Genomic DNA, 24,451 nt, shown 5'->3' on the forward strand with positions numbered 1-24,451 from the left:
TAGAACCTGTTAATTTACTATGGCGGGTATGGTGCTAAGCACAGCAGTGAACAGCTGAGAGGATCAGTCTGGGGGATGTAGCAAGACATTGAAACAGGGTCTCATCTTGTGGTCCGGATGGGTCTATAACTCACTCTACTGTTCTAGTATACCCTTGAACTCACGGTAATCTTCCTGCCTCCAGCTTTCTGGGTGCTGGGATTACAGATGTGAGACACTGACTGGCTGTAAAGTGACTCCCTACGGTCAAGAAAGGAAGGATGGTAGTGTATGGTGGCTAGGCGGGCAAGGGTATTGGAGACAGGAAGACTGGGTGCACACTGCTGCTGTTGACTAGCTGTAGGAATGAAAGTTCACTTGACCTCTCATGCCTCTGGAACACAGGGATAAATAAAGACAGGCCCAGCTGTGTGTGCTTCTTTGAGTTTATGGTGATGAGAACTTGGGAGATGGCTTTGAGGTTCAGAACACTTGCTTTTCCTGAGGAGGATGGGATTTTGGTTTCTAGTACCCACTCCAAATGGCTCACAACTATATATCACTCTAGTTCCAAGTTTCAAACCCTCTCTGGCCTCCATGATACCTGCACATATGTGGTATTCACTCACATACACATACATGGGCTTCACCTGCAATCCCAGCACGTGAAGGGCAGCTCTGGTCCAGAAGAGATTGTAATTTGAGGAGTTTTTGCAGGAAGCTTGGGTATATGCTGTGGTCTTCCTAGAGGCTCAGCAAGTTAAAGGTTATCCTTGGCTAGAGAGCACGTCTGAGGCCATGTGAGTTCCTGTCAAAAGAAGGGTGAGGTGTGTGTTGGCGTGTAAACGATGAATTGCACACAGGAAGCAGGAACTGCTTCTCTCAGAAAGGAAAGAGACAGAAAGGACAGATAGGCTGCGGCCTTCCAAGCTCTCAGGCACTGAGCAGTCACCAGGTTCCTTTGAATTCCAATTTCCTCATTTGCACACCTCCGGCTTATCAGAAAATTCCAGCTTTACCCAGACGAGGAGCCCTTCCTTATCTTGGTTTACTGCTGTTTAGATTCCCAGATGAAAAGGCAAAGACTTCCATGGAGTTGGGAAATGGGCAAGAGGTCAGCGCCTCCCCTGGTTAATCAGGCAGTGAGAGAGTTTGAGTTTAAAAGGAGGCAAAGAAATCTCACTTGAAATAAGGAAAAAGCTGAGAATAATGTTCTAGTCAAAAATGTGTAGACTTTGGGTTGGTGACATGGCTTAGTAGGTCAAAGGGTTGCACAAGCCTAATGACCTCAGTGCCATCCCGGAACCATCAGTGAAAGGGGAAAACCAACTGCAGCAAGTCTGACCTACACACACACACACACACACACACACACACACACACTCACACTCACACACACATACACATATACTCACTCACACACACACACATATATACACACTCACACACACATACACACACACACACTCACACACACACCCTCACACACATACACACTGACATTCAAACATACACATGTGCACACATGGGCACACATACACACTCACACATACTTACACACACGTGTGCACATGGGCACACATATTTACACACATACATGCTTGCACACAGACATACATACACATTTACAAATGTGAGCACATGGACACACATACACACTTCACTCACACATGCACACACACACACTGACATTCAAGCATGCACACTTGTGCACACATGGACAGACATACACATACACACTCACACACACACACGTGTGCACATGGACACGCGCACACACACACAGACACGGGCACACAAATAAACAAGACTAGTGATGTTTCTCAGTGGTAAAGGTACCTGCCATCAATACCTTAGTCCCATCCCCAGAGCCCACATAGTAGAAGGAATCGACACCCAAAAATTACCTCCAACTGACACACACACAGGGGTATATGGACGCCTCTCTCTCCAATAATTAAAAAATATAATTAAAACGTGTTTAAATAAGCTAGGGGGAAAACCCAATATTCCTCCTCTTCTAACCCATATCACAGAGACCTGAGACCCCCCCCCCCCCCACCTGTCAGGAGGACCAGAGTGCACTGCTTTTTTTTCTGCTGAAGCCTCTCTGTACCTCATTTTGTAGAAGGTCTTTCTGACTCTTCCGGGATGAAGGGCAGCTTTGCTTTTGGTCCTCCATTCTTTATAAAGTCTGCTCTCAATTCTTCCTGCTCCTGTTTTCCTGGCCTGCTCTCTAACTTGTCTGGGCCTGAGTCTTAATGATTATCCAGAGATCAGGGCTCCCTGCTCTGATAGCAGGTCCAGTTTCAGGCAAATCAATGCTAGTATTGGTTTATGTTTAAAGATAAACCAAGAATTTAGCAAGACGCCCATGCGTGTGGTTTCTGAGCATAGCGTTTGTCATTCCCGTGGCAGTGTGCTATGGGAGACAGTGGAGCCCACGGTGACCCTAGTGGTCTGTTTCTCACTTTTAGATAAGACGGTAATTCTTGGGAGCCAAGTCTGGTGTCTCATGCCTATGAACTCAGCACTCCTAGGTTGCAGCTGGAGAACTGCCATGAGTTTGAGGACAGTCAGGCATGGAGGAGCACACATCTCTGATCTAGCCTATGGGCAGACATGGAGCATATGAACAGAACAGGCTGAAAGCTCAAGGGCTAGTTACTCTGGCGTGTGCTGCACAGTGGTAGAAACGCCACCAGAGACACTGCCTCTACAAGACAGATGGTATAAGACAGCTTCTGAAGTTTGTCCTGTGACTTCAAGGTAGGTTTGATGTTTATAAACAAACACACTGTCATTTGAGGTCACATCTGGGAGTAACAGAGAATAGAAATTTGAAGTTGGAATATAGCTTATTGGCAGGGCCAGCACTTACCAACGAGGCAAGAGGCCCTGAGTTTGACTCTTTTGTTTGATTTGGGTTTTTTTTGTTTGTTGTTTTGTTTTGTTTTGTTTTGTTTTGTTTTGTTTTGTTTTGTTTTTTAAAGGTAGGGTTTCTGTGCATAGCCCTGGCTACCCTGGGGGCTAGCTCTGTAGATCAGGCTAGCCTCAAACTCAGAGATCCACCTGTTTCTGCTTCCCCCAAGCACCACCACCACCTGGCCTTAGTTTGATTCGTAACAATTAACAAATGAACACAAACAAAGCAGTATGGGAGCAGATGAACCATGGAGCACTGTTCCAATTGAAAACCAGATTTACATATGTGTCTTTCATTATGACCTTGAAATGCAGTCTCACAAGAGGAATTACAGAATGTGCTAGGCGCTATGGAAACCCTTTACAATGCAGAATGAAACTCTGAAGGTAGCTACTCCAAGCCAACACCACACCTCTAGGAAGGAGGAATTGTCCAGTTTTCTACGCAGCATCTTGACTTTCAAGTTAAACTTTATATGATTGAGTTACAGTAAACAGTAGCCACTTAGCTTGTCACCAGCCCCTGCTCTTAAAAATGAACAGCCTGGAGAGCTTTTATAAGAACAATATTACAAACAGATGTTATTTGCTTTCTGAACTGAAGAGCTGATGCTATAAGAAATCAAACGGAACTGTGACCTATCAGTCCTTGCTCAACTTCCCCCAACATCTCGTTTGCTCCTCCAGCTCAACTTAAGTACTCTTGGGAAATGCTAAGTGAATTATCCTCTTTGGTGCCTCAACTAGAACAGTGGAAAAGTACCCCGAAGGACTGAGAACCAACATGGGAGAGAGCCCTTCTGATATTGCTACTGCTAACCTGAAATTTTGTATTGAACAGAGAAATGAAGCAAGACTTACGGCTCGCCGTCCAACTGGGAAACTTCCAAAGCAGGTTCCAAGAACGCAGTTGTGTTGGCTTCTCTGTTGCCATGGACCTCGGCTGGCACTGTAAGAGCAGAACTCCCTCGTCCCACTCAGGATAGCATTCGCGCCTCCCTGATCCCTGGCTTGTACATTTTTATCTACCCAATTACTATTCCTCACTCCTCCAACTTCCCAGAAAGCTTTTGGCCCTGGTGAGAATAGGGCAGTTGTAGTGCCCATTAGTCTGTTATGGGGACTTGATCTCAGCTGCTTGAGGCTGCTTCCTTATGACCCGGAAGATATCGCCTCCAGTTGTCTTTCTGGAAAACCATGTTGTATGAGATTTCACAAAGGTTCAGGCTTTAGAGCCCTCTCGTTATATCAATTGGGGACTTGGGCACATTTTTTTGTACTCCCTTGGGAATTATTGTCTAGCAGTAGAATTACTGCTGATTATCTCATGGTTTTACAACTGTGTGAGGTGGCTTTGTATCAGTTCTGGGCTGAGATTGGAGAGTGACTGTCCTTCAGGAGTTTAAGACAAGGAGTTGTCTGTGAAGTAGGCAATACAAGTAGGAGAGCCAAGGAATTATGCCCAGAAAGGGGATCTTATCTTGCTTCTAGGTCAGTCCTTTGGTGAAGCCAGTGTCTCAGCACGTGGAAATGAGACTTGGAGATTCCCGTGTATGGAACAGTTCCAGATCCTACTTCCCAGAGAAAAATGCACTAACAATGTCTGCTGGGGACCCCCTGACACCATATGCTAGGTCTGGTTCCCAACATCACTTTTTTTTTGACAGAGTCTGGATGTCCTGGAACTCACTATGTAGACCAGGCTGGCCCCAAAGTCATGGATCCCTGGGCCTCTGCCTCTCATGTGCTGGGATTCAAGTCATGGACCCCCACACCTAGACCCCTCAGTGATTCTAGCAGACAGAGCTGCGGGCTACTGTTGACACTATGGTGTCACTTGCTCTATGAGCCCTAGCTCCTGACCTTGGCTGAGTGAGTTGAATGTGTTAGGCTGTAAGGAACTTGTGTTCTCTCTCTCCAAAGAGAGAGGCCTGTCTTGGGGTTCTGCCTGCATTAGTGACAGCAAAGAGGCTCATGAGGAGTCGTGGTGTGGTGGTATACACCTGCGACCCCGTCACTAGGAGGCTAAAATACGAAAATCGTATATTCTAGGCCAGCTGGAGTTACATAGACTCTATTTTGAAATAAATGAAATAAAATCAAGATAGCATGGGAGCCCCTTTTTTGCTTGTAGACATTCTTGGATCTTCAGGGTTGTTCCCTCCATCCAGGACCTCCCCCATGCCAGTGTCAGATGGGGACACTTGGCCAAGACGCAGCTCCAGCTGAGCCAAGGATGTAGTTCAGTGGTAGATTCCAGGCCTTGAGTTTGACCCCCACAAAAACTTTGCTTTTGTGTTCTGTGTGTGGGAAGGGGATATGGGAGAGGACCCAGCTTTTCATATGGTACTAGGATCTGGCGCAGGGTCACAGGAGGTCTGGGCAGCTGACTGATAAGCTGCTCTGAAGGTGAGATCCTGCCCAGTTCAGTCATTTGGCATCAGTATGGGGCTCACAGAGGGACCGGTCTGTTACATCAAACCTCTCCAACTCCTTGCTTCCCTCTAGGGCTCCTCTCAGAGGCAAAGGCCACCAACCAAATGGTCCTGGGTCTCACATCATAAACCCTGAGATATAATATTTATTGCCCTTCTGCAAGGAGGATGTTGAAATGAAGAAGAAATAATAATTCTAAATCTCACAGGAGGGCTTGGGCAATCGATGAGGTACTTGATATGAAATAGTTTGGACTCCCTGGGAAGCAGAGTATGGCATAAATTTGGGCTTCATGGCTGGATGGACCCCCATGCTAATACCTGATTACAGTCAATGAGAAACTCGCTTGGCTGTGTAGATGGCAGGACTGTGTGGGTTACTCTTGGATCTCAGGATAAAATCATTCTGCTCAATAAATCTGTGGCCTTGGTGTAGCCCTGGTACATCAGCTTCAATGGTGTAACCATGGTACATAAGCTTCAAGTCCCCATCCCCCCACCCCCCAGCCTTCTTCTTTTCTTCTTTTAAATTTTTTTTTCTCTGTGACAAAGTCTCTTAATGTAGCCTTGGGTAGCCTGGTTAGTTTATACCACTCTGCAATCCAATCCTCCTATCTCTGCCTTCTGGGCACTGGGATTACAGGCATGAACCATTGCACCTAGCTGCCCCCATCCCCTTTGAAGCAGGGATTCACACAGCCCAGGCTGGTCCCAAACTAAGTAGCTGCTGAGAGTGGCGTCCTCCTGTCTCATCCTCCTGGGTGTTGAGATTACAAGCGTGTGCCCCACGTAGCTTCTTGCCATCGAACACTGCCTAAGGATAGTACCACCGTACTGAAGCCATCTCTCCATGGCTTCTAACTCAGAGCTGGAGCCCAAGCCTCTGCCCTTGTAAATCTCAATAATGTGGACTCCTTGAAATGCCACTGCTGTGATGGGATGCTTTGACTAAGAAAACCTCAGCCACTCCTGTGCTCTGGTAACAGATTCTGTGGGACTAACAACCGCAGTTCCTGGTTCACTGACCAAAAAGAACAGCTATTCTCTGAGCTCCTCCCCCCCCCCCGCCCCACAGAAGCCAGAATTCTTCAAAGGAATTCCCACTCTTTGGCCCTCATCCTGATCAGCCTGCCTGCTCATTGTACCAAGATGCAGTAGTCGAGGCCACTTGTCCCCCGTGTTCCCATTGTCACTGGCTGGTTTTCTTTTATCCACTCTAGCTGTCAGCAGCATTTGATCCCACGTACTGCTTTGCCTTGCAGCTCTCTGCCAACTCGGCCTCCAGATAGAACATCAGCTCTCCCACTCTCTGCCCCCATGGCTCAGCTCCTGGGGCCACATTGGTTTCTACCAGGTGTTTGGCATGTGAGAGCCGCAGGTCAAGTCAGCCTATGCAGGTTCTCATGGACTTTACTGGAGTGCAGGGATGTCTACTGCTCACTTGAGTCTGAGGCTGCTTTGTGCTATGATGGCAGAATGAAGTGGTGGCAACAAGGGGCGTGTGGCTCATGAGGGTGAAAATATTTACTGTGTGGTCCTAGTGAGAACGTGTGCAGAAAAATAGCATGGACCATCTGGGGATGGCCACGCCTCCTGTCCCACTGGCCACTCCCAGTCTCCCTTGATTCTCCTCATTTTTCCGACTGACTGCTAAGCCTCTGCCCTTGAACTTCTCCTATACCTTTGGCTGAGTGCAACCAAACCCAGACACGCGCGCGCGCGCACACACACACACACACACACACACACACACACACACACTCCTCCATTTTATCTCTCTTTCTAAAAGTATCTCATGAGGCTGAGGGTGGCCTTGAGCTCCTGATCCTCCTCCCTCAATATCTCAAACACTGGGATCACATTTAGGCACCACCAAACCTGACTTACGCCTATGCTTTCACATCCATAGATTTAGGTCCAAGCTCCTCGATAAATGGCAAGGTCTCTGCTTCCAGTGGGCTTGAACTCCTGATGAGCCTGCAAGCCTGCTCCCACAGCAGCTTCTCTCCTGTCAGTTAGTGGCAGCTTCCTACTTGCTCAGACCAAACACAGATGCTGCCTGGATTACAAAGTGTCACAAGGTAGAAATGTACCCCACAATCTTAGTGTCCTGAGCATGCTGGCTAGCCTAGCCTGACTCAGTTACCTTTGCCTACAATTTAACTACAAAGTTAACAAGGATAAAGCCTACTTCTGCTAATGGCCTTTATCTGTTTACTTGTTTACCTATTTATGAGACAGGGTCTCCCACCAGTTATTCTCTGACCCAACTGCCCACATACCCCAACACCATGTACCTGTGAGCCTGGAAGCTGTAAATTTGAGCCATTTCTTTGCAGAGAATACTTTCAAATTGACTGGTTGTTTTCCCTGTTTTTGTTGTTGTCGTTGTTTTGTTTTGTTTTGTTTTTTAGTTTTTGATACAGAGTTTCTCTGTGTAGCCCTGGCTATCCTAGAACTTGCTCTGTATACCAAGCTGCCCTTGAACTTGGATATCTACCTGTTCCTGCTTCCTTTTAGTGCTGGGACTAAAGGTGTGCACTGCCAGACCTGGCATTTCTAAACAGAAGGCCTTGCAATCTTGTTTTCCTTTGGTTTGTAGAATCCAATGCCCCTCTTCCCTGACCAGAGGTACACAGAGAGGAACTGCCCGAATTTGGGTCATAACAACCAGAGGAATCAATCGTTGGTCCCAAGTCCACATGGGATCCTGTCGCCTCTGCGGAAACTCACAGCAGGACAGGACTTTTAATCTCAGAAATTCTTCCTTCCTCTGGACCCCCTGAGTCAGGGTTCACCTGATGGTCAGCACTGTTGCCCTTCTGGCCAGGTACAAGTCTCCTCTGTCATGATCAGGAGGCTTCTAGCAGCATGATTAACTCATGACCACAGAGGTGTGGGACCTTCCTGCCCTTGGACTCCAGGATGCCTGCATGCCAGCCCTGTACAAACAGGCTATCATAGTCAAACTTTGCTCCAGGAGACTGAGTTTAATCCCTTGGCAGCGCCCCCATCCATTCGGTTTAGTTTTTAATCTTCTTGCAGTGTATTTGACTTTGGAAAACTACAAAAATCCTAAGGTTCATGAAGAGAATCCGGACACTAGAGAGAATTACAGACACCTTGCACCCTGGCTCCAAGCCTGCCTAGCCACGGTTTCTGGTCTGAGTTTTTCCTATTCTTTCTCTTTTTTTTTTTTTTTTTTTTTTTGGTTTTTTGAGACAGGGTTTCTCTGTGTAGCCTTGGCTGTCCTGGAACTCACTTTGTAGACCAGGCTGGCCNAACTCACTTTGTAGACCAGGCTGGCCTCGAACTCAGAAATCCGCCTGCCTCTGCCTCCCAAGTGCTGGGATTAAAGGCGTGCGCCACCACGCCCGGCTGAGTTTTTCCTATTCTTAATGTCTGAGACCAAGCTACCATTCCAGAGTGTCTCTTTATGGTGTGGCCATAGCCTTTCCGACTCTTCTTTCTTTCTCTTATTCTTTTTCTATGGTCACAATGCTCCTGCCACTCTTATTGGTTGCTGTGTGAGTGGGCACTCTGAGGCTGGCTCTCCATCAGGCTTGGTTTTGGGTTGAGACTGTGTTGTACACTGGGCAAGAAGCTCTCTGAGCATCAGAGAAGAGGACAGGGAGTCACGAGGGTCATGGAAATTGAGACCATCATCAATATACAGCACAAGTCCTGGGCATCATGGGTAGTATTGAAACTGCCAAGTTGTCTGTGTGTCCAAGGCCCACCCGCCTCAGGGCACCGCTGGTCAGGAGACAAAACTCAGGGAGTTTGACCGTGGTATTCCAGTTGAGACAAAGAAAGATACCATCCCACAGAGGGGCCCTTGAGAAGAAGTTGGAACATTTGAACAGAAAAAGTCAGTCTGCCTGGCCTGGGAGGAATAGTTTCCACGAAGAGGCTGGTGTGGCGATGTATGCCTCTAATCCCAGTACGCAGAAGATAGAAGCAGGAAGATTGCTCTAAGTCTGAGGCCAGGCTGGCCTGCTCTACACAGCAGGTTGCAAGCTAGCCAGGAAATTATACAGTGAGACTCTATCGCAAGCAAACAAAAACAAGAAGGGTCCATGAAGAATTATGTGGAAATACCAGACCCTGTCCCCAGAAAATTTGACAGGGGGATATCAACTCTTTATAAAAACAGGATATCAGCTCTTTATAAAAAACAGGGTTTCTGTGCTCTGGCTATGTGCAAGGCAGAACGCATGCACGGTACTCACAGAAACTCTGGAATCCTCACCACATCCCCAGTAGGTAGCTACTGGAGACTGAACCCATTTTACTGTTCTGGAAACAGTACAGGATTGGAAGGAAACTGCCAAAGCTGCAAAGCCAATACATCTTCCTTCAGGTTCGTGTTCTGAGTATGCTGTGCTGACCCATAAGCCCCTGCAACCCCCCAAAGTAGTTTTAAGCCTGCTCTGACTGTTTGCCTCTCTCCAAGTGACAGCTGGTAAGGAACTGTGCCCAAGTCCTTTAAGGGCCAGGTGCCACTGCCTGGCCCCTCTCCGTCCTCCCTTTGCTCTAGTTCTGGTGTCTGGACCTGGAAGGGTCCTGGCCAAAGAGCTTGTGACCCGAATAACAGCTGATTCCGTTTTGAGATTAGTGGAATTTGGGAGGAAAGCAGGTGATTTCTTCCTGCCCTTAAGGCTGAGAATGTTTAGAATTTATCTTCTTGGAAACAAGTACGCACGTGAGCACACACACACACACACACACACACACACACACACGCGCGCGCGCGCGCGCACACACACACACACAGAGAGAGAGAGAGAGAGAGAGAGAGAGAGAGAGAGAGAGAGAGAGAGAGAGAGAGAGAGACTCAGTTATTCTGGGGCCATCACCTTTCTTTCTCCTGCCCACATGCAGTCCACTCCAGATCTCCTCCTTTCCTCCTTCCTCCTCCTCTTTGGTCGGTCAGGGTACACACGTGCCCCTCAGGTGAGCAGAGAGCAGTTGGTTTAATCTGATAGCAGGGTGGAGGCCATTTAGCTGGGCTGTGCCCTAAGGCTCCCCTGGGCCTGATCCACTGCAAGCTTTTAGTTTCAGCGGCTCTCTGTAAACAACCTGCCTCACTCCCCTCCATTTTACAGATGTGGTAACTCTGATCTTTGTAATGACATCATACAGCAAGTGGCCTCCTAGCTGGGCCCTACAAAGGACTCCTTTTGCACACTAATTAGAAGATCCAAAGGAAGAGTCACCATGCTTGAGCCACTGGTGCAGTCCCCCGGGGCAGAGTCAAGTTAGGACAATAGGAAGGTGCAGTCCATGAAGGGTGTAGTACTATATATACAGTAGTATTGCCAGCACTTCCAGAGGCAGCAGCAGGAAGATGAAGAGTTTGAAGTCAGCTGGGTTGCATAGGATGATTCTGTCTCCAAACGCAAATATAAACAAATATGTAAGTAAGTAAATAGTCAGGCATGTGGCTCGTGCCTGTAATCTCAGCACTGGGGCAGAGGCAGTAGAATTATAACAAGTTTGAGGCTAGCCTGGGTCACAGAATGAATTCCAGGCTAGCCTTGGCTACCCAGTGAGACCTTGTCTACAAAAAAACCAAAGAAGCAGACAAACAGCAACAAATAGGATCCGGGGAAGCAGTTCACTCCAGTAGATGAAGTGCTTAGTAGAGTTTGGATCCCCAAAGTCAACTGAAAGTCAGGTGGGCTTGGTAGCCTGCATGTATTCCCAGTTCTTGGGGGTCTCTGGGCATACTGACTAGCTAAACTAGCAGGATCACTGAGCTGATTCAGTGAGAGACTCTGATTCAGTTAAGAAAGGAAGGAAGGAATGAAGGAAGAAGGAAGGAAAGAAGGAAGAGAGAAAGAAATGCATATTATAATCTTGAAAGCTCCACATATCTCACCATTTCCCAAATCCTTGATAAGCCTGGGATAGCCTTGGCTGTCCTAGAACTCACTCTGTGGGGATAGCCTTGGCTGTCTTAGAACTCACTCTGTGGACCAGGTTGGCCTCAGAATCAGAGATCTGCCTGCCTCTCGACCTCCCCAGTACTGGGATTAAAAGCATGTGCTATTCTGCCCAGCTTTTCCCTTTCTTTTTGTTTTAAAAATTTTTTATGTTTATGAATGCTTTGCCTGCATGTATGTCTGTCCACCGTGTGTGTGCCGTGCCTGTGGACACCAGAAGTGGTCATCGGATCACCGAGGGCTGCATTTACAGACCATTGTGAACTTCCGTGTAGGTGCTAAGAATTAGTACCCATATCCTCTGGAAGAGCAGCTGGTGCTGTTAACCCCTGAGCCATCCTTCCAGCCTCTTTAACTGTCCATGGCTGCACCCTGCTGATGAAATTGGATCGTCCTGGAGTGGACGGTGCAGCCTCTCCTGTGCTCCCAGTGGGCAATGCAGCTAAGTGTTACTCTTTTAGATTTATCTGCTTATTTTATTATTTGCACGGGTGTTTTGCCTGCATGTGTGTTTATGTGTATGCCCATAGAGGTCATAAGAAGGCATTGGATCCCCTGCAACTGGGGTTACAGCACCATGTGGGTGCTGAGAATCAAACCCGGGTCCTCTGGAAGTGCAATTAAGTGCTCTTAACCCCCGAGCCATTGCTCCAGCCTCCAGAGAGTTTCTGTTAGGATTCAGATACATTCTGTCCCCAAAGTGTTGCTGTAAATGCTGATTCTTGGGCCCCATCTGTGGCCCACTGATCCCAGTTTGCATCTTAGCATGCTCTCAGACTGAAATGCACCTACATGTCACCCAGATGTCTGCTTAAGATTTCGGCTAACCTGAATCCTGAATCTGCCTTTGGGCCCCTAGACTGTTGCTAACATTTCTATAGTGACCTACACTGAGGACTGGAGACTTTTGAAATGCTCTTATTTGTACTTTATCTTTTAACGTTTAACCTCAATGTGCCCGTGAGGTGGGCTTACTGGGAGCCTCGCTCTAGCAAGTGTAGTTGGTCTGTTTCACCTACCAGATGCTGACCTACCATAGAGATGCTGCACTCCCGTAATCCCAGAACCTGGGGTGGAGATGGGATCATCAGAAGTTCAAGGCCATCTTTGGCTCTTGAATGAGCTTGAGGCTAACCTCAGCTACATGACACACTGTCTCAGAAACAAAAGCAGGACAGGGCAGTTTGGCCGGTAAAAGGCTTTGCCTGTGAGGCTTACAAGAGAGTTTCAGGACCCGGATGAACACGCACAGCCTGTCTTCTCCCTGCCTGCAGAATCAGTTTTCCGTGAACACACCTCACGTGAGCGAGCAGACTGGTTTCCCCTCTTCCTTGCGCCAGTGTACTCTGATGACGCATACCCCAGCTGGAAACCGGGAACCCAGAATTTGGACATGGAAAGATTTTTTTTTCCTGGTACCAGGTAACATGAGCCAAACAGCCTATATATAAAATTTGGCAGAAACAGCATAGATAGCACATTCTGGGAAAGGTGGAAGTAGATGATCTTGGCTTCAAAACTGAGCCTGTGCCCACGCTGTAGGCACACAACTCATGTGATCTGATAAAAATAGCAATCTGCTGAGAGAAGGCAGCTGATGGCAATCTAAAGCACCAGAGTATAAATTAGTGTCAGCTACCTGTTCAGCCATGCATTTGTCACGGAAGTGATTTGATTCCTCTGTTCTGTGCCGGGCGGTGGTGGATGTGCAAAAGTACCCCTGGGAATTCAGGTTGCTCCATTCTTGTAGGGACACAGCAGACTGGGGAAAAGAGGCTGGGCTGCTGTATGCCTTTGGTTAGGGTGAGTAGGAGGTACAGAGGGCTGAGGAGGGGTAGAAGAGGAAGGTGAGAGGCATGAGTGTCATAGCACTCATGAAAACTGGGGAGAGGGTGAAAAATGACATCCTGTGCGCCGGGCAGTAGCAGCACACATCTTTAATCCCAGCACTCGGGAGGCAGAGGCTGGTGGATCTCTGAGTCTGAGGTCAGCCTGGTCTACATAGTGAGTTTCAGGACAACCCAGGCTATACAGAGAAACCTTGTCTTGAAACAACAACAACAACAACAAAGGCATCCCTAGGAACCTGGAGGTCGTTAGTTGATCTGGAGGATCTGACAGTAGGGAGCAGGTCTGGGCCCAACAGGGACATCGTAAGTTTGGACCTGTGAGCAGAAGTCGATGATCCCATTTAGCCTGGCTATGGTGTGTGGAAGCTGGGTTAGAAGGCAAAGCTGAGTTATGTGCTGCCTCATGCCTGTTGGCCCAGCGCTGAGGAGGCTGAGGCAGGAGGATTGCTTTGAGTTCTAGGCTGACCTAGGCTATACAGTAAATTTTAACCCAGTCTGGGCAACAGAGTAAGAGCCATCTCAACTCTCCTCTCCCCCAAAGAAGTGAGCTGGTCTCCCAATGAAGCCCTATTACCTGGGGCTTGGATGGACTGAGACGATCCAGACAGGAAAGATGGCTTAGTGGGTACAGGTGCCCAATCCCAAGCCTGATGATCTTTGATCCCCAGGACCCAAATGATAGGAGAAAAACAGTATACAGGCCTGCTGGGGCATTCATGTGGGCCCTCCCAACCATACAAGTCTGTTAAATACAATGACAACTTCTAAAGTTTAATATTTTAACTTGTGGTTGAGATAGAGTCTGATGTTGCTCAGGTTGGTCTTGAACTGCTAAAGAAGAAGTCAAGAAATCCTCTTGCCTCAGACTCTTGAATACCCTTGCCTCCCCTGCATATTTTAACTTTTATGTATAAAGGGGAACCTCACAGAAAAGGAAACAGAAGTCACCTCCCCACCCCCACCACCAAATGTTTAAGTCTTGAGACGATAGGCCTCTTATCTGGAAACGATAAACTTGAGGAGACACGACAAGATAAAGAGAGAGGTTTGCAATTCTTTCTAGTAGACACAGATTCCGGATGGGCTAGTATATGAAAAGCTAAGTGAAGCAGAGAGGTTATGCCAGTGAGCTTTGTTGTACAAGCTCAGACCTGTGCTACTTCTGTGACAAGCTGTCCATTTTCTCCACTGTTAGAGAAGGTGTGGGGGCAGATACGGTCACAGAGGAAGCTGGACGCCTTATTTTATTTTATTTTATACTGAGAAGTGACCCCAGAGGATTGCATGTGCCCGGTAAGCTACCACTAAACTATATCCCTAGCCACTACCCACCTTTTAAAAAGATTTATTTAGTTTTATTTTATGTGTATAAGTGTTGTCCTTGCATATATGTATATATACTACATGTGTGCTCGGTGCCCAGGGAGGTCAGATGCCCCGGAATAGGGTTAGCAATGGTCAGGCTGCCGTGTGGGTGCTGAGAACCTGATGCAGGCAGTAAATTCTCCTAACCTCTGGGCTCTTGCTCCAGTCTGTCCCCAGTCTGCATTTTATATTGAGAACAGAAGCTCTCTAGCTTCCCCAAGCTGACCTTGAACTGAGCCTGCAGTCCAGGCAGGCCTTGAACCTCTGAGACCCATGTTTCAGTCTTCCAAATAGCTATTAGTCCCCAACTCACCCCCTTTTCAAGAGGGTCTTGCCATGAGCCCCAGCTGACTGATTGTCCTGAATGCTGGAATAATGGCCTTGTGCCACCAAACTGAAGACGAGGTTTGAAGAAAAAGAATGGACTTTATGGAAGTAGGGTTCTAGGTCCAGACAGCAGAATTTATCCATGCTTTTCTTGATGCCAGTTTGTTAATCTAGCTCAGGCCACATCTACTTTCCCACATCTCAGTTCCCTGTGATGAAAACAGGCACAACAAGCTCCACATTGCACAATGGTTTTGAGGGGGTAAGCATACTGTCTAGCCCAGGTCAACCCTGTGCACTGGTGTACACTGGTCTTCGAACATACTAGCTCTAAGACCACAGTAGACAATCACTAATCACAGCCGGCACTGTTGACCGTGTACTAGCGTGTGTGGTGGTCAGGAAGTGAGCCAAGTAGTTAATATCTATTGAGTGCCTTTAGTATAGTGGGTTTTTTTTTTCCATTTTTGCCCAGCTAATTTACGTCTATACAACCCCTGGAGAAAGGTGCACTATAATTACTTCCATTTTATATTGAAGAACTTAAAGCAAGCGAGGTTAATTAAGTCGTTCAAGATTATACCCTTATGAGACGGCACATAGCAAGGGTGGGAGAGCATTTTCCTGGTATGTTTCAGGCTCCTGCTTCAATCGCTGGTACTGAAAAACATTTTTTTTCAATTAATTATCTTTTGGAAAAAGCCAATGTGTTACCTAGGTATAGTGGTCCATGACTGTAATTCCAACACTCGTGATATAGCAACAGGTGGGTTGGCATGCATTCAAGATCAGCTTGGGAATCTATGAAACAAGCTCCAGGTCAGTCAGGATGACATAACCAACCAATCAACTAGCCAGCCAAAGAAAACAACACAAAACAACACAAAAACCATGCACAATATAACAAACAAACAAACAAACAAAACCTGCCAGACAAATTGGCACAGTCTGTTCCTAGAATCCAGTGTGGCTCCAAGCCCTTCACCTGTGACTTGTCACCAACCATGTGGCATGGGTCTACAGGGACTTCTCCCTCCAAGAAAAGTGACTTGTCATCTGAGCAGCTGGAATTATTTTCACTACCAAGATTGCTGACTAAAAAAAAAAAAAAAAAAGACACATAAACGGGGCGTTGCTTTAATCCCAGCACTCGGGAGGCAGAGGCAGGTGGATTTCTGAGTTCGAGGCCAGCCTGGTCTACAGAGTGAGTTCCAGGACAGCCAGGGGGAAAAAAAAAAACCCCTTTTAAAAAAAAAAAAAAAAAAAAAAAAAAAAAAAAAAACAAAAAAAAAAAAAAAGATTGCTGACTAATCTAGATGAGATTTACATTATTTGCTGAATTTGTGTCCCAGGCTCCACCCCTTTACGGCAGTGACATGTTATATTCCTCATAGCCTCATGGCCACAGGGTGCTTAGGTAATGCTGGCCTAAACAGAGCTGACTAGTTTGGTACGGTAGGCTGAGGGATGTCTCATTGACTTTGGCCCTCATAGACACTGTGGATCTCAAATGGATGAATAGATAAATAGCTAGATTGCTAGGTAGATAGATAGATAGATAGATAGATAGATAGATAGATAGATAGATAGATAGACAGATAATAAATAAGGCTGGAAAATGGCTCAGTGATTTAAAGTACTAGCTGCTTTTCCAGAGGACCCAGATTTGTTCCCCAGGACCCATATGGCAGCTCACAAACCTTTGTAACTCCTGTTCCACCATGCCTGTTGCTGTGATTGGACACCATGACCACAGCAACTCTTCTAAGAGAAAGCATTTACTTGGAGGCTTGCTCACAGTGTCAGAGATTTAGTGCATGATCCTCATATAGGTAGTCACTGAGAGTGCTATCCTGATGTAAAAGTATCTTTTATCTGCCTGATACAATTGTCACCTCTGAGGCTTACCTGCTTCCCTCTGCTAACCTAGGCCTAGTTTTGGAAGCTTCTAGCTTTCGTATAATCTAATCTAGGCCTAGAATGTTTTCAACCTCTGAGACTTACTGCTGAATAAGCTTACCCTTCCTAGTTCTCTCTGCTCTCTGGCTGGCTGATTCAACTCAGCTATTCTTGCTCAAACTCTTCTCCAAGCTGACTAATTCAAACTGGCTTCTTATGACTTCTGACTGAATTGCTGTGCTTGGCCTCATACTGACTTTAGCAATATGTTCTAATCTTCCGGCTCCTTCTCATTTTCTGGGTTGTTCTGCCTTCACCTGAGTCTAGCTTGTTTTCTCTGCAACCTTTTTCTTTCTCTGAGCTGAGCTCTTTTAAGCAGCCTCCCTTTTTCTTTCTCTTCTCATGAGAGTTGGGCATACACTAGTCTGCCAAGTTTTTCTCTGATTCGTCATTTTGTCTGTCACTCAAGTAGACATCATTTTCAAGCTGATTCCTTGTACAAACTAACTTTACCTTCATTTGGAATAAAGGTGTGTGCTAAGGGCATGTCTATATATTCTAACCAGAGTAGCCCTATAGCTGGATTAAAATCCCTCTACATCTATCTGTTTGTAGGCAGAGAGACTCTGGGCCTGGTGTAGGGTTTTGAAGCCCCACCCTGCAGTGACACACTTCCTCCAACAAGGCATACCTACTAGTCCTTCTAATCCTTTCAAACAGTTCTACTCCCTGCTTACTAGACATTCCAATATGAACCTATATTCAGTTCAAATACAGAGCCCATTCTTATTTAAATCACCACTCAGGGAATCTACCATCCTCTTCTGTCCCCCATTGGCACTTCGCATAATGTGGTAAACAAATATAGGTACAGCCAAACATTCATACATATAAAAATAAAAATGAAAACAAAGCCCTTTCTTGTCTTCTTTTCTGTCTCTTCTCTTTCTGACTTTTGGATTTATCGAGGCAGGGTCATATGTAGCTCAGGTCAGCCTTTAGCTCGCTATGCAGCCAAGGTTGAGTTTGAACTCTGGATCCTTCTGTCTTTGCTTCCCATACATTGAGATTACAGATGTGCCCCACTACACCTAGATAAAACCTTTTTATTATTAGAATCTATTATTGACCTTGTTATGCTTGGGTCATGGGTAGAAATCACACTTGGTACTTTTAAGTATGGCTTTTTTTTTTTTTTTTTTTTTTTTTTTTTTTTTTTTTTTNTTTTTTTTGGTTTTTTGAGACAGGGTTTCTCTGTGTATCCCTGGCTGTCCTGGAACTCACTTTGTAGACCAGGTTGGCCTCGAACTCAGAAATTTGCCTGCCTTTGCCTCCCAGGTGAAGTATGGCATTCTTTAAGCAAAAAGAGCACTGCCACCGCCAGGCGTGGGGGCGCACGCCTTTAATCCCAGCACTTGGGAGGCAGAGACCGGCAGATTTCTGAGTTCAAGGCCAGCCTGGTCTACAAAGTGAGTTCCAGGACAGCCAGGGCTATACAGAGAAACCCTGTCTCTAAAACAAACAAACAAACAAACAAAAACACACACACACACACAAAAAAAAAAGCACTGCCCAGAAATAGTAACTCCCCAGAAGGTGACAAGAGTCAGTTTCCATTTTGAAGAAGGTCACTTCAGTGAGAATCCCACTACTCACTGATGCAATCCAGAGACCTGACTTTCTAGAAAGTTCTTCCTTATGTTGAAACAAAGTGGACTGAGGAGACAGCTTAAATGGGTAAAAATGATGCTGCACAGGCCTATAACCCAAGTTTTGTCTCTACAAGTCACAAAAATCCCAGCTCCAAATACCTGGAGTCTGTGTCTCTGCAGTCCCAGAACTCCTACTTTGAGATGTGAGGCAGAGACAGGAGAATAACCTAGAAAGTCAGCTGACCCAGAGCTAACATCATCATCATCATCATAGTCGTCCTGGTTGTCATCATCGTTGTTGTCATCATTATCACCATCATCATCATCATCAGCAGCAGCAGCAGCAGGACCCTGTCTCAACAAGATGAAACGAAAAAACTAAAGTCTCAAAAGTTGTCCTCTGACCTCCACATGCCAATCATGGCAAGGGTTTGAGTGCAGTCTCATCTGTGCACACACATAGCAATAAACAAACAAACGTGAATAAATGTAAATGAATAACTATTTACAAAGCAAAAAAAAATCAAGTGTACTCTATATTCAATTGCTAAGCTTTACTGTCTCAGTCTAGGTATTTTTCTTTTCTTTTCTTTTGATTTATTTATTTTATTTATATAAGTACACTGTCGCTGTCTTCAGACACACCAGAAGAGGCATCAGATCCCATTACAGATGGTTGTGAGCCACCATGTGGTTGCTGGGAATTGAACTCAGAACCTCTGGAAAACAGTCAGTTCTCTTAACCACTGAGCCATCTCTCTAGCCCTCCTCCTCCTTTTTTTTTTTTTTTTTTTCTTTTTTGAGACAAGGTCCACCCCCACCCCCAGCCCCGTACTCCTGGCTCTTTTAGTGCTCAATAATATAGACCCAGACTGGATTCAAACTCACAATAATCCTCCTGCTTCTGCCTCCCAAGTGCTGGGTTTAAAGGCATGTACCACCATGTCTAGTTTAGGTATCATTCTTTTCCATATGACATTTAAATATGTCAAGAAAGCCAAGCTGGGCGGTGGTGGTGCACACCTTTAATCTCAGCACTTGGGAGGCAGAGGCAGGTGGGTTTCTGAGTTCAAGGCCAGCCTGGTCTACAGAGTGAGTTCCAGGACAGCCAGGGCTATACAGAGAAACCCTGTCTCAAAATAAACCAAACCAACCAACCAAACAAACAAACAAAGAAAGCCATTGTATTGGCAAGTGATTTCTCTCACCTCCCTTTTTTGTTTTTGTTTGCTCACTTATTTGCTTGCTTTGAGACATGGTCTCATTCTATAGCTCAGGCATTGGTTACAACCAACATTAAATGCTATAAATGCAGAAAACCTAACTCAGCTTATCGTAAGCAAGGACATTAATAACGAAGGGAAAATCTCTGGAGTTTATTTTAGCCGTTGGTATCATTTGATCTGCAAGTACAATGCCAATAGGTCTTGAGAGTTTTCTGCAATATTTTTATTCTTGGTTAGAAGTTTGGTAACTTCTGAGAGCCCAAGTTCACATCATCCCAAATTCACGTTTAACAGGAGAGAGGAGCAGAGCTCCCTCTGAAGAAACTGAAAATCTCATTTCAGCTGAGCCAATAGCACATGCCTGTAATCCCAACACTTGGGGGCTAACAGCAGAAGTTCAAATTTACCTTCCACTCCAGAGCAACCCCAAGGCCAGGCTGAGTTGACTCCTGTGCCCCAGAGAGTCTTATTATATCACTATCCTTGACTCCATCACGTGCCTGCCTTCAAACCTGATTGGTGTAAGAACACAAGTTGTCTACTTAGTCAAGTCAACCTCCCAACTCTCATAAGAGAGGTGGTACTACCACTCAAAATTTAAGTAAGGGAGCAGTATATTCTAGAAGGTCAGAGTGCTGGTGCCCAGTGGACTGGCAACGGAGCCAGCAATATTCTCTTCCTCCTCCTCCTCCTCCTCCCCCTTCTCCTCCTCCTCTTTTTCCTCCTCCTATTGCTCCTCCTCCTTCTTCTTGTCTTCTTCTTCCTCTTCCTTCTCCTCCTTCTTCATCTTCCCCACAACCTTGATTTTTCTTTTCTTTTTTTCTTTTTTCTTTTTTGAGACAAGGTTTCTCTGTGTAGCCCTGGCTGTCCTAGAACTCACTCTGTAGTCCAGGCTGGCCTTGAACTCAGAAATCCACCTACCTCTGCCTCCCAAGTGCTGGGATTAAAGGCAAGTGCCACCACTGCCTTTAATCTTACTCTTTTTGAGATAGAGTCTTACTCTATAGTTTAAAATGTCCAGGAACTCACTATCTGGCCTAGGAGTTTGCCACCATACCTGATTCAACCAATTTTTCTTGTTGTTGCTGTTGCTGCTGCTGCTGCTGTTGTTGTTGTTGTTTTTCCCTTGAGATCTGAGGTTATTCTAGAACTCTGAGGCTGAGGATAACCTCTGATCCTCTTTCCCTCTCCTGAGTGCTGGATTTACAGGTGTGTACCACCATGCTCAGTTTATGTGGTGCTGGGGACTAAACCCTGGCTTCCTGCAAGCTAAACAAGCACTCTGCTGATGGAGCCCCAGTCCCACTTGTCTTTTAAGTCCCCACTTAGAGACAAAGGATCCAAAGTGCAACTGGAGGGGCTCTGTGCAAACAATACATTTAGAAGGTGGCAGAGCCACAGTGTGTGCATGCTTGGCTACAAAGCCTCACTCACAGCTTCTAGGGGAGTTCTGATGACTGGAACTGAACCGTAACAAAGGCATCTCCACTTTCAGTGATTCAGTAACTGCAAGTGACAAAGTAACCAGTATTAACCCTCAGTGGTTGATAACCTCCCCCAAAAATGTTTCCTGTGAGCTACATGTTTCAGCTGGAATTCCTGGCAGAGGTAACAGACCATTTCTACAAGTGGCCAGGGACCCACCAGGGTCTTCCCAGCACTGGGGCAGGTGCAGCCATAACGGGAAACGAGTCACTCCTTCAAGGGGATTTTCATTTCCTGGTCGAGATCTGGTGCTGCCTGGCATGGGTCATTATCTGAAGCTGCCTCAACAGTATGTGTCCAGCGGGGACTCTGGAGTGGTCCCTCAGGGCTGCTGTGGCACGCATCACAGGGGACTGCTTTAAGACAGAGGTGGGATTGCCTCTGCACCCAAGGCACATCTCAGCTGATGGTTCTGCACACCAACACATTTCTATTGTCTGACTGAGAGTAGTTGAATTGCCACCACGAAGAGACCTGAGAAAATTAAACTACATCCTTGTATTGGTTCCTCTCCTCATTGTTGTGACAAATTACCTGACAGAAGTGACTTAAGGGTTTATTGTGGGTACAGTCCAGACCACATTAAGGCTGTCATGGGGACATGAGCTTGAGGCAGCTGGCCAATGGCACCTGCAGTTGGGAAAAGGGGAAGAGATGCATACTGGTGCTCACCTTACTCTCTCCTCTTTATTCAGTCTTACACCCAGCTCACGGAGTGGGGGTGGGGCTGTGTGTGGAGAGGGGGCTGCCACCTATTCAGGACTTGAGGACTTGAGTTAAGTCCCCAGTAGCCACATAGAAAAGCCAGGCTCAGTGCATGTGACCCCAGTACCAAGGAGAGAGGAGGATCCCTGAAGTTTGCTACTCTGCCAGTCTAGATGAATCAGTAAATTCAGATTCAATTTAAAAAAAAAAAAAAAAAACAACAAAAAACAAAAACCAAAAAAAACCTATTTCAGCCAGGTGTGAACACCTTTAATTCCCAGTACTTGGGAGGCAGAGGCAGGCCAATCTGTAAGTTTGAGGCAGACCAATCTATGAGCTTGGTCTACAGAGTGAGCTCCAGGACAGCCAGGGCTACACAGAGAAAACTTGTCTAAAAAAAACAAAAAACAAACAAACAAACAAAAAATTAAATTAAAAATATCTATTTTTTAATAGCCATTATGCCAACAGGGGAATAAATTGTGATGTAACTACACATATACTCATATGTGAAATACCAGGTTAAAAGACTAAATTGAAGCACAGTGGTTGTGGTACATGGCTTTAACCCCAGTCCTCAGGAGGCAGAGGCAGGTGGATCTATGAATTTGAGGCCAGGGTGGTCTACAGAGGGTATTCCAAAATAGTCAGGGCAACCAGAGAAACCCTGTCTCAAAAAACTGTAATAATAAAAATAATAAAGAATAAATTGAGGTGGCCACTTATCACCATTAACAATCTAAACAAGGTAAGGTTGGGCCAGGAGTGGCTCTCCTCTCTAATTTCACAACTTAGGAAACAGAGACAGAAAGATCATTGCAAAGACACAAGCAGACAGAGGCTGGCATCACATGTGGCATTCATGAAATCCTGGATTGGAATCTCAGTGCCACACAGGTTGGGTATATCAGTGCATGTTTGTAATCCACAGCACTAGGAGGGAGAGGCAGGAAGACCTGAAGTTCAGTGTCATCTTTGTATGTTGTGAGTTTGCAGCAAGCTCAAAAGCAAACTCAAACCAATCACAACATCATCAAAATAAAATTGACAAATGTTGAAGCAAAACATAGAAGGATATACGGAAAGCCAAGGCCTGGTTGGTGCCAGGTTACGTGCAGCATGAAAATAAGCGTGCACACATGAGTGGTTGGTTTCAGATGACTGGACCCAGGAAACAACACCAGCATCCAGATAACAAGCCATTGGGATGGAGGGAGGGGAAACGCAGGCATGCCAGCCACACCTCTACTCAGGCCTCCTAAAGAGGAAACAGACAGCTCTACCTGGAATGCTGTATTAAGCTGGGTGTCACACAGAGACAAGGCGCTTTGGCAAACTTTATATGCCCCAATATAGGGGAACGCCAGGGCCAAAAGAATGGGAATGGGTGGGTAGGGAAGTGGGGGGCGCTATGGGGGACTTTGGGATAGCATTGGAAATGTAATTGAGGAAAATATGTAATAAAAATATTAAAAATTAAAAAATAAATAAATAAAAAAAGAAAACTCTATAGCCTAGGCTGGCTTTGAATTCACTATGACCTAGGTTTCTGTTGCAGACTGGGGATTGGGGTTGGCAGTTGGAGAGTCTCTTGATGAAAAACAGATGTGATTTCTTTAGCTGTTCTTCAATACAGCACAGGATTGGGGCAGATGGCATGCACGGTCTCAATAGACTGCACTCAGCTACACGGACTCAGGGAAGGCAGTGCTGTGCTGAGGAAAGACCCTGACTCTCTCAGGACTTGTTCTGTGGCTTCACCACTTGGTGGAGTGTAAAGCCACCCTCCAAGGTGTTGGGTTTTGTTTGTTTGTTTTTGTTTTCAATAAGACAAATGAGATGGTGGTGAGGATAAGCCTCCTAACTGGGCTATTACGAGAACCAAATGACACAGAAATAACAAGATGAGCAAACACAACTGTCTCAATGTCTCAGTGTCTCAAATTCTCAATGTCTCAGGGCCTTGCCTTTGGACTGGGGCCATTCAAACTCCTTTACCTTCTTTGCAAGGCCTTCCTGCTTCTGCTCCCAAGAACTGGGGTTGAAGACTCTGAACTCCAGGCTATTGCTCTCCTCTCATTGACCTTCAATTTCATCTCTCTCTGCTGCTTCTGCTGGGATCACAGGTGTGTGCCGCCATGCCTTTTATGCAAAGGGATCAAATGCAGGGTTTTGTGCACACTAGAAAAGCACTCTGTAGGTGGAGATAGGGTCAGAACAGCTCAGGCTGACTTGGAACTCACAGCAGCCCACCCCCACCCCCCGCCAACCCCTGCCCGCAAAGTGCAAGAGAACTACAGACATGAGCCACCACACTCAGTTCAGGAAACACAGCTGTTAATCTATACATGTGGCTCAGACCTGGCAGGAGGATGGAGACCAACTTTGGGTACTCCATAAGAGGTTGTCTTTAAACCAATATGAAAACAAGCTCATAGTGGTTGCACGTGCTTTTAAGCCCAATGCTGGGGAGGCAGAGGCAGGCAGATCTCTGATTCAAGGCCAGCCTGGTCTACATAGTGAGTTCCAGGATAACCAAGGCCACACAGAGAAATCCTGTCCAAAAACAAAACACCGCCCCCCCCCAAAAAAAACCGCAGAAAGGAAGAAAGAAAGAAAGAAAGAAAGAAAGAAAGAAAGAAAGAAAGAAAGAAA

General features: G+C 46.1%; 2 long non-coding RNA genes across 3 annotated transcripts in view; one reads left to right on the forward strand and one right to left on the reverse strand.

Annotated features, from left to right (window-relative positions):
• Positions 1 to 617: 617 nt before the first annotated feature.
• Positions 618 to 2,227, reverse strand: LOC110294784. Its single transcript, XR_003836662.1, has 2 exons — positions 2,096 to 2,227; positions 618 to 787 (listed from the first exon to the last, which is right to left on the reverse strand). It is a non-coding gene; the product is annotated as an uncharacterized LOC110294784 (long non-coding RNA).
• Positions 2,228 to 2,391: 164 nt separating this feature from the next.
• LOC110293812 overlaps positions 2,392 to 24,451 on the forward strand; it is a 33,450-nt gene continuing 11,390 nt past the window's right edge. For both annotated transcript variants that reach the window (XR_002377854.2, XR_003836661.1), the window contains exons 1-2: positions 2,392 to 2,748; positions 3,746 to 3,855. This is a non-coding gene — a long non-coding RNA (uncharacterized LOC110293812). The remainder of the gene's footprint in view (positions 2,749 to 3,745; positions 3,856 to 24,451) is intronic.

This window comes from Mus caroli, chromosome 5 (assembly GCF_900094665.2).
Source record: "Mus caroli chromosome 5, CAROLI_EIJ_v1.1, whole genome shotgun sequence".
Taxonomy (NCBI): domain Eukaryota; kingdom Metazoa; phylum Chordata; class Mammalia; order Rodentia; family Muridae; genus Mus; species Mus caroli.